Below are 10826 nucleotides of genomic sequence, written 5' to 3' on the forward strand. Positions count from 1 at the left end.
GAGTGCAAGTGGGAGGAGGGTCAGAGAGAGAGGGAGACACAGAATCCAGAGCAGCTTTTCCTGCAGAGCCTGATGCAGGGCTCAAACCCATGAACTGCGAGATCTCAACCTGAGCTGAAGTCTCATGCTTAACCAACTGAGCCACTAAAGTGTCCCTAAAAATTTATTTTTAATAAATGATTGAAATGTGTTGCTAAAATACCTTAAAAAATTCTCATTGTAGGGGCGTCTGGGTAGCTCGGTTGTTAATCATCTGACTTCGGCTCAAGTCATGATCTCATGGCTTGTGGGTTCAAGCCTCACGTCAGGCTCTGTGCTGACAGTGAGCTCAGAGCCTGGAGCCTGTTTCAGATTCTGTATCTCCCTCTCTCTCTGACCCTCCCCTGCTCGCCCTATGTGTGTGTGTGTCTCTCTCCGAAATAAATAAAACATTTTAAAAAATTTTAATTAATTCTCATTGTAACATTTGTGAGAACTAGAATTAAAAACAGCTTCTAACCAAAAAAAGTGTTTTAATTTTGGTCACAATTATGAAATTTAATAATCACAATAATTTAATGATGGACTTTAATTGATTTAATGGAAAAATGTCTTAGTAGACTTATTTTTTTAAAAAAATTTAATGTTTATTTAATTTTGAGAGAGAGAGACAGAGAGAGAGAGACAGACAGAGCAGGAGTGGGGGAGGGGTGGCGAAAGAGGGAGATACAGAAACTGAAGCAGGCTCCAAGCTCTGAGCTGTCAGCACAGAGCCTGATGTGAGGCTCAAACCCACAAACTAGGAGATCATGACCTGAGCCGAAGTCAGCCACTTAACCAACTGAGCCACCCAGGTGCCCCGACTGTTATTTTTTTAAATAAAGTCAATGTTGTATATTCAGTATGATACTAATTTCATAAAATCAAATTTATAAAAAGCAATAAGAGAAGGTATAAGGATGGTGCAATTATGGCTAACTTTTACTTAGTTCTTTATACATTTCTATGCTCTTTCCATCATTGACTGTGAATATGTATTCTTTAATATCAGCAAATCTTAAAAATAACACCCAGAGGTGGTAAAGGTTGATGATATAAGGAACAACATATATCATTGATTGCACTATAAATCAATTTACCATTTTAGAATATATACACACTTCAAATAAACTCATAATATTTTAATTAGTAAAATAAAACAAATAATCTTGAACATGAGCAAATGTAAATACTAAAGGGCTGTTCCTCACAGCATCATTTGTAATTGTTAAAATGTTCCAAAATAAATTGAGGATGTAAACTTTGGCACACCAGTTCAGTGTCCTATAGACCAATTTTATTTTTTTTTAATTACCACCAAGACAAGATCTTGAAATAATAAAAAAATTCTTAAGATATAAAATGGAAAAATAACATAAAACTACATAGCTTTTGCAATTACATTTATATTATTACCTATAAAAGATGCAAAAAAAATCTAAAGATTAATTTACCCTGATATATTAAACTAATTTAGATATATAGAGTCCAAACTTTCTAAATCTCTTTTAGATAAGATAGTTTCTTGACCATTTATCTTTTTATAGGGGGAAGATGGAATGTCACAAAAAATAAATTACATGATGCACAGACAGAAATTTTATTTTATTTTATTTTATTTTTTAAGGTTTATTTATTTTGAGAAAGAGCGGGAGAGGGGCAGAGAGAGAAGGAGAGAGAATCCCAAGCAGGCACTGTGCTCAGTGCAGAGCCCAATGCAGTGCTCTATCTCACAAACCGTGAAATCAAAACTTGAGGGGAAACCAAGAATCAGATGTCGCCTATAAAAATTTTTAAATTGAATTTAAAAAACTCCTCATATGTTTGATACTGTGCATATATCTGTTATGGACTAAATGTGTCCACCCAAAATTCATGCTTTGAAGCCCCAATGTGATAATATTTAAAGATGGAGTCTCTGGGAGTTAGTTAGGGTTAGATAAGGTTCATGAGGGTAAGGAATTCATGGTGGGATTTGTGGGCATGTAAGAAAATGGAGATCTCTTTTCACACACACTCACTGAGGAAAGGCCATGTGAGCACACAGGGAGACAGCAGCTATCTGCAAAGCAATAAGAGGGCTCTCGCCAAGAACTGAATGAGCTGGCACCTTGATCTTGCACTTCTTAGCCTCCAGAACTGAGAAATCAATTTTTATTTTTTAAGCCACCTGGTCTGTCATATTTTGTTATGGCAACCTGGGCTGGCCAATACATCTTAAGGTCGCCTATACTATTCAGATGAGTACTAAAGAAAGTCATCGTTTTATATTAAACCTGTGTCTTATTAGAATGAATGAATGAATGAATGAATGAATGAGTGAGTGATTAATTTTAGTGAAAAGCAAGGAGTCATAATGATGTAACTTTTTAAGGGATAAGATATTAAAGAAGTATTTGTTATATACGTTTTATTTGCAAATGATAAATCAACTTATTTAAGCCAAACAAGGAAATATATTGGCTCACGTACATGAAAAGTACAAATTCAGCTGCAGGTATAGTTGGATCCTGGGTTCAATCAATGTCATATGGTATCAGTCTTACTTTTTCTATCACGTGGGTCTCCTCTTCATTGACTCAATTTCAAGAAGCTCTTTCTTCCTGGTGACATAATGGCTGCTTGCTGCTTAGCATTGATATCTTATTTTATGAGCAACCCCAGAGGAAGGATAGCTTCTTTTTTCCAATATTTCCTCCAAAGGGCCTAGAATTGATGTCCATTAATCTAGGGAAACCTGAGAGGTAAAGAAGTGAAACCATTTAAGGGCGTGTGATATTAATGAGTGGTTCATTACTATAGGCAGAGGGGGCTGAGTCTCACTGGGGGCCTCTGATGCTGTAGGCCTGCTGCTTGCCCTGCTACCTGGTAAATATATATTTGTTGAATGAAAGAATGAGTGAAGCATCAGATGAATGAATGAATGGATGAATCATTGAATTCATCAAACCATAAGTGAGTCTGCGAGTCAATGAATGCTCAGATAATGAATAACAATTTATTAGGTGCTTAATTTTCATACATGCCCAGCCTATTCTAAATTTGGTTGTCCTTTTACACCCCTGAGTAAACAGAGTTGCAACATCCCTGCTACCCATGATGTTTCCATGATGGACAAGGGAGAAGGCCACATATTGGTAAAGGCAGAGGCTGGATTAAGTACTGCTGAGCTTGTTGCCAGGCACAGTATCTCTCTACTTCCCACTTACTTCAGCACAGATTGTATCCTAATGCCAAGGGAACATAAAAGTATGTGAAAATTGTACACTCTACTCTTTGGGGTAGTGCACACATAGAGGTAAGGGACGTATGATAAAATTAATTCCTTAGCTTAAAAAAAACATAAACGATTACCCATCATAGGATCCGGAAGAAGTGAAGTGATTTGCCTGAGGTCACCTCATAAAATAGTGGCCAGGATAGGATGATAATCTTGGTACTTTAACTCTCAATGGAGAGTTCCAATTAAAGATTACTATTTAAATTGCCATTTAATCAATGATTATATAGTTTGGTGGTTTTTCAACACTCACTGTACATCAGAAGTGCGAGGAACACTGTTCAAAAATTCTTATGTCTGTAATCAACCTCTAGGTAATCAGATTTAGTTGGTCTAGGATGAGTATTGGCATTTCTAAAAAGTGATTTTAGGGGTACCTGGGTGGCTCAGTTGGTTGGGCGTCCGACTTCAGCTCAGGTCATGATCTCACGGTCTGTGGGTTCAAGCCCTGCATCGGGCTCTGTGCTGACACCTCAGATCCTGGAGCCTTCTTAGCATTCTGTGTCTCCCTTTCTCTCTGCCCCTCTCCCACTCACTCTCTGGCTCAAAAATAAACATTAAAAAAAATTTTAAGTGATTTTAATGTGCAGCCACTGCTAATATTCACAAAGAAAGTTTGTGATAAGGATACAAAAGATAGTCCTTTTCAAAGGTTTACTCAAAAGAATCAGATAATCAATCACACTTTACTATGTCCTGCTTATGTATTCAAACAGTGAATACAATTTCTAAAGTTAATGTATTTTCTAACAAAGATCCAGCCAAGGGGGTATCAAAAAAAAGGCTGATGATTAAGAATAATAGACTTTTCACATAGGCTGATAAAGAAGTGACCGAGCTTTCTAAACTCTCCCAAATACATTTTATTGCATTTCATTATTACACTGACATTTAGCCAAAGTATTCCATCAAAACAGTGAAGTTGACCTTAATTGTTTTTTTGGATTCTCAGTTTGTTGATCCTATTATGATATTTATCTCATCTGCACTTCAGTTGAATGTGAAATGATTGTATATTAATTCGCATGGTATCTTGCTACCTATGAGCAATATGGAAAGTTTAATTTAATGTTGGCTTGTGTGAGTGCCGGGAGATGTGCAGATGAGAAAGCAGGTGATTCTAATCTCTTTTCATAAGCCACAGCTGAATTAGCACCTCACATCAGTGTATCATCTTTTCACAGTTTATCCTTTTTCAATCAGTTTGCCGTTTCACCTTGTTAGTTCTGACAGAGGCGAAGTAGAAATGCCAGAAGCTGTTGAATAAATGTAACATTGAGTCATATACATTTCAGCTGTACACAACAGAATTCAATTGGTTTTCTTGGGTAACGTTGCTGCTCATTTGATGGGCCTTAATTAGAACCGATGTTTTTTATCTGCAAAGTTTTAGTATAAAGTGTTCATTCTTAAAAAAAAAAAAAGGAGGCAAAACCCTCTTGCATTTAATCATGCTAAACAAGCCCTTTAGACAATTTGTTCAGAAATTTCTCTAATTAAAGCTTACCCTCTAGGTAATGTGGTGATCAGATCTACCAGCGGGTATAAATTAGGGACATTATGCAATTAGCACTAAGACCACAAATGGAAGTAACAGCTGGGTGGCTGTAAGGGAAGCAGATAAACAGCTCCTAGGTGGCTCCTTAATATTGGGGAGAAGGTCTTCTGTAAGAATGTGCTGTGGTGACTGGTTCTTTAGCTCAATGAATGAGTATTTTTCTCTGTATTCATTTTAAAAAATTAAATTTGACTATATCTGAAGATTTTGTGAACAGATCAGAATGTTTAGGCTTCATTCAGAAATGAATCTTAGTTTCTATTAATTTGAAACCTTTTGAATATTATTCAAATGAATTTCATCCTGATGTAAAAAAAAAAGTCAACAGATAAAGAAAAAAATTCAGTATTAACAGAAATTTTGCCTGGGTGAATCAAAAAGGGGAGGGAGTCACGACTTTTTTTTTTTTAAATAGGAGCCCAAGGCAATAAGGCTATATTATTTCTCTACTTGAATCCCAGTTGGAACACTAGCCCAAATAAAATATGTTTGGAATTTTTTGTTGAAATGTCTATCTTATAATATTTCCTTAGATGCTGAGTTATATCCATCCCTCCATCCCTCTTTATTCACACCACCTCCCTTTTCTAATTTTACGTTATTAATTTAGCTTTCTAAATTTAGTTCAAATATCGCTGGATTTAGCAGCTTTTTTTTACCACTTTGAGTTGGATGATCATCTTTTCTGATTTCATGCCTCCCTTTGCACCTCTAATATCATAGCAGTTATTCATACTTTGTGTCTAGAAGACACAAGTCTATTTTCAAGAAGACTGAGGACACACAACATAGAAGAACCTGGGTATGAATGATTATCAAATCAGAACATTGTGTTTTGTTGAACCTCAAATTTGAAGGAGAATATGGAAATGGAGTCAAAGACATGTTGCCAAAGTGAAATGTTCTTTCCAGCTAATAAAATGGGGAAAATATATAAAGGATCTAATGAAACATACTAGGTCTGAAGGAAACTAAGAGGCAATTTTTTAAAAATTAATGTTTAGTTTTAATCTTTCAAAAAGCATAGTTAATTTGATGCCATTTTTATTTATCACATAGATACTCCTGTTAATAGCATTTAGATTTCTACAGGGGACAGACATTGGAGCTGTTTTTAATTACAACAAACTTGACAAGCCTCATTTCATCATGGTGTCAACCTCCCTCTCCCAGCATGCTCATGGAACTGCCATTTATATGAGCAGAAGTTCTAGCTAATGAGCCTACGTGAGGCAAGTGACATTTAGATCTAAGCAGTCAAGCACAATCACCAAGTCAAAACGCTTTTCAGAACCTCTATCAGGAGAACTCACTCAAGACAGCAAATCTCACTTTTGGAGCTCCTGGTCCAAGCCTCATTCTGGGGCCATTTGCCAATTCTGTTAAATCAGCAGGACAATGGTATAAAAACAGTGTTTTCCAAAGGCCTTGCTATTGACATTTCTGGTCAGAAGATTCTTTGTTGTGGGGGCTGTTCTCTGCAGGGTAGGATGTTTAGTGACATAGCTGGCCTCTACCCACTAGATGCCACTGGCACTCAGCAGTTGTGACAACCAGAAGATCTTCAGGAATTGCCAATTGTCCCCTGGAGCAAAATCACCCTCAGTTGAAAACTACTGCCTGAGGCAGACCATATATAACTTGCTTTGCAATAGAATATTTTAAACTCTAAATCTCTCTGAGTCAGGGCACTTGAACTGCAAACCTCAGTGACCCTCGACTTAGCTCATAGCATGCCCTAAATCCTTTAATCAAGGATATGCGCTCATCTGAAAGACCTGCTGGTCAGTCACAAATGCCTAGAGAATTTCATTTTCTTTGAGACCCATAGTCCCATCATAATGGGTTTTATTAAGTTGCAAGAGAGATTACTTACCCAGACTAAGCCTTGTTCTTTGACACAGCTAGTCTGCTTTCATCTAATTTACAAAACTTCTCTTCACAAATCCCTTAAGGAGGCTACGTTGGAATTGAAGTAGACGTGACTTTCAGAAGTGGATTTAGGGAATGAATCATAACATTTATTGCAAATTTTAAATATGTTATTTATAACATTCATTGTATATCATTTGGACTTAAAATTTGAGTGAATTTGAGAGATTACATGTGATTGACCCTGGTGCAGCCCTGAATTATCAAAATGGAGTGATGGCATGAGTCAGACCCTATCCTTATGCACAGCATGAGTGTAGGTCACAAATGCCCTCTAGGCCTCTGCTTCTAATTGTCATGAGGAGCTTGGAATGGAGGAGAAAGGATTTCCAAACTTGGTGCCTGGTTGCCATACCTCAGCGGGGAAGAGGCGGTGGGGGCGGGGGGCAGCCCCAGACCCTGATTTGCCAAGGCAGTTTGTTTTGTTTTGTTTGTTTGTTTTCAGCATTTAGCAGTAAAGCCTTATTTGATTGGAATCGTATTTGATATGGTCACTGATAGACTTCTTTGAAGCAGATGCTGTGATGGAGTTTTGAGTACAAGGAATGTTTCAGGAATCAACACCCACACAGGGAAGTTAGTGAAAAGATTAAAGAATGAACATAATATATATATGTATATATATATAAAAGATATATATACACTGTTGTGAAGGGGATTGTTTTCATTTTTTCATGTGTGTTTTATTTTGTTTTGTTTTCAGTGAAGTCTTTCAAACACTTCACCTGGTTCTTTAACTTCAAGCCAGGATTGAGAAGGTACTGATGAAAGAAGTAAAAACATTGAGGATGATAAAGTGATTAACACAATCCTTTCTTGGCCCTCCTAAATAATCTTAAAACCACAAAGCTGTTTCCCTATTACCTCCCTCCCCTCTACACACACACACACACACACACACACACACACACACACACACAATGTTAGATGTCAATACCACAAATATTTCACTATAAAGGATGTAGGCGTGTTCCCAGGCAAAGCACTCATAATGAACAAAGTATAATTAAACTCTCGGATATGTGCAAGGATGAAGATAGAAAATTATAATTCATAAGTTACCTAGTGGGGGCCAGTTTCTCATTCTCTAATGCTGTCAACAAAACCAGCAGGGTTATATGCTCTCAGTTCTTTTCCATAGCTTCTTGTAAGGCAATAGCACTTACAGAGTCCTTAATCTTTAGAGGGATTTCTTATCACTTGCTAACTAAACATGGGACACTGGATAACTTGCAAGAGGTTGTGACAGAGTTAGGAGGCATTACTGTGTATGCTGGGAATACAATACACCGGATACAGTGAAATTCCACTAAAGTAAAAGCACTCAGCTTACAGCACAGACCTCACACTAATAGGATTTAAATTGCAGTATCAGCCTCTTCTTTAACTGAATCTACTTTGAAGAAAACACCACATGACACAAGTTAGCATGTTGAACACAAATTGTTCAACTAAGTAAGCTAAGCACTTAAAAGGTATATATTCAACTCTGACTGATGTATATATGTTATTAAATCAGTCCAAACTTTTATTTGGCATTCAAATATGTAACATTTGTAAGAAAACTTCACTCGTGTCAAATTTGGGGTTCCTGATGTCTATGCCAATGTCAAAGGTGTCTTAAACTCAGCATGTTCTCCCAGCCTGGCCCCTTTCCATCTTGGAGAAGTTACCATGGCATTTTCATCTTGACAATTCACTCTCCTTCATGTTCTGGCCAGTATTTGATCCATCAGCATTCCCTGTCAAGTTCATCTCCCAAAAGAGCATATTTCAGAGAGTGTGGGCTCTGGACTTGGTCTCTGCAAGTGTTCAAATTCTGCCACCTCCCTCATGACTTATATGACCTCAACAAAGTGAGCTAACTTCTCACTGCCTCAGCTTTCCCACTGCTAATAAAAGTAGAGTGGGAGCAACATATTTCATAGGAGGGTTCCACCCAAGAAGAAATATGATGTCAGAATCACTTTTTAAATTCCTTACATCAACAATAAAATATATGCTTTGCCATATACCTTGTGATTTTCGTATGTCTTCTTTCAAACAAGTTCACAGTAGCCTCTCTATCTTGAGCGTTAATATAGCCAATGTTCTTCCATGTTACAGAGTATAGTCTGGTCCCCAAGTGCAGTCTGGCTTAGATTGAAGGTACCGGCTTGAAAAAGCATAGTAACGCTGTGAACTATAGGATCAAATAAGGAGGCAGGTGTTGGCATTACAAGATGCATAGGCAAACGATGGTGTCACAAAGGCATGACTATTCAGGCAGTCTCAGGCAACCAGAGCACCCTGTGTTTCCTTGGCCTCGGTGCCCTGTCCAGCTCTGTGTCAGTTGGCAAGGTCATGAACCTGACTGATGGAGGAATGAGCACATCTTCGCAATAATTATGATGATTTGTGTTCAGGTCATATGGGGATCCAGACAAGTCAGATATGAAGCAGTAGGCTCAGATAACCCCAGTGTGCAGTTTATAAGACAAGGATGAGTCTGCAGGGCATGGACTTCTCTTGAGCTGAGATCTAGTACTGCTTTCAGGTACAATAGAGTAAAATAGTGAAGTAGAAAATAGGGCAAAAAGGAACACTTATAATTTAATTTGCATATATCATATGCACATATGAATAGGAAAGAATTGATATGACCATACCTTCCTCACTGGAGTTTTCAAAAGAATGAGATAATATTTCTAAGGAATTTAGAAAAGTGTCTGATTTTGGTAAAAACTTAATAAATGTTAGCAATTCACCTTCTTTCTTACTCATTCTCTATTAGCAGGAAGTCCAAAATCATTCACACAAGATCTCTATCTTGACTGAATTTCCAAGAACCAGGATTGGTGGCAGGGATGGAGTTCTTATTCAGTCCAGCCAGGTGAAGAGAGAAAGGGCTAGATAATCTGATTAGTCCACTGTGCNNTTGTTTTTTTTGGTATCTCTGCCAATAACAGTATTGCTGAATAGCACAATAGATATTGGTCTACTGGTATGGCAGTAGTGCAATAGTAATCTTGTCTGTCCAGATTCACTACTAACCAAACACTCAGTCTTCCAAGGTGATAGGCATGTTAGTGTACATTTAAACACGCTTATTTTCCTCCAATCAAGACAGTGTTGTATCCAAAGGACCTTCAGGTCTTAGCCATACCCAATAACAAATTACCCCTCCTGTAAGAATGAACTGTGGTGTGGCTTGATTACCATTCTGGTCTTCTCCCTTACAATGAGGAATTTTTCTCTGAGGTCTACTCCAGCCAATGATCTTTCATCAATACCATTCCAGTCTACCAACATGGGGAATACATACATGGCAGATTTCCAAGATAGATGCAATAATTCCTTCCATCCCTGCATGCATGCCCTTTGCAATATGATTTTGTGACTCTTCCATCATGATAGACTCTATTTCTCCTCCCTTAAAATGTGAGCTGGCCCTATAACTTGCTTTGGCCAAATAAATATGTAGAAGCAATGTTCTCTACCCTCTGAGCAAAGCCCCCAGGAGGCTTTGTATCTTCCATTTTGAGACTTCTGCTGTTTGAATCTATTATGTGAAGAAGTCTGAACTTGCATTCTTGAAGATGAGAGACCACATAGAGAGAAAGATACAGTTGACAGACACCCCCAACTCCAAATTTATGTACAAGGCTATCCTAACCATTCAGTAGTAGTCAGGTGCCCAGCTGACTATGGCCACATGGGTGATCCCAAGTGTGACCAGCAGAGGACCCATCCAGATCATCCCAGTTCAAATTGCTACCAAAGAATGTGAATTGTGAGAAGCTAAAATGGTGGTGGTTTTGCCACTAAATGTGGGGATGCTTTTTTAAATGCAGTAATATATAGCAAATATATGATCTCGGAATCCTGAAAGGAAATATTGGGGATTTCTATTCCTTTCATTTAAGAACCTGCTCCTCCCCTTTGGGTTTTTGTGCAAATAATTCCCTCCCTTCAGGAATTCTCTTGGAGGGATAATATTCTTTCACCAAACTGTAACTATTGTTTTCTATTCCTCCTCAGGAAAAGCATTGCCTTCTG

General features: G+C 37.7%; 1 long non-coding RNA gene across 2 annotated transcripts; it reads right to left on the reverse strand.

Annotated features, from left to right (window-relative positions):
• Nucleotides 1–2413: 2413 nt before the first annotated feature.
• Nucleotides 2414–8958, reverse strand: LOC144229745 (uncharacterized). Of its 2 annotated transcripts, none has more exons than XR_013334590.1 (3): nucleotides 8804–8958; nucleotides 3676–3837; nucleotides 2414–2755 (listed from the first exon to the last, which is right to left on the reverse strand). It is a non-coding gene; the product is annotated as an uncharacterized LOC144229745 (long non-coding RNA). The 2 variants fall into 2 exon arrangements; XR_013334589.1 differs by having other exon boundaries at nucleotides 3676–3841.
• Nucleotides 8959–10826: the final 1868 nt, after the last annotated feature.

The sequence above is a fragment of the Crocuta crocuta genome, unplaced genomic scaffold (genome assembly GCF_008692635.1).
Source record: "Crocuta crocuta isolate KB4526 unplaced genomic scaffold, BGI_CrCroc_1.0 scaffold264, whole genome shotgun sequence".
Taxonomy (NCBI): Eukaryota; Metazoa; Chordata; class Mammalia; order Carnivora; family Hyaenidae; genus Crocuta; species Crocuta crocuta.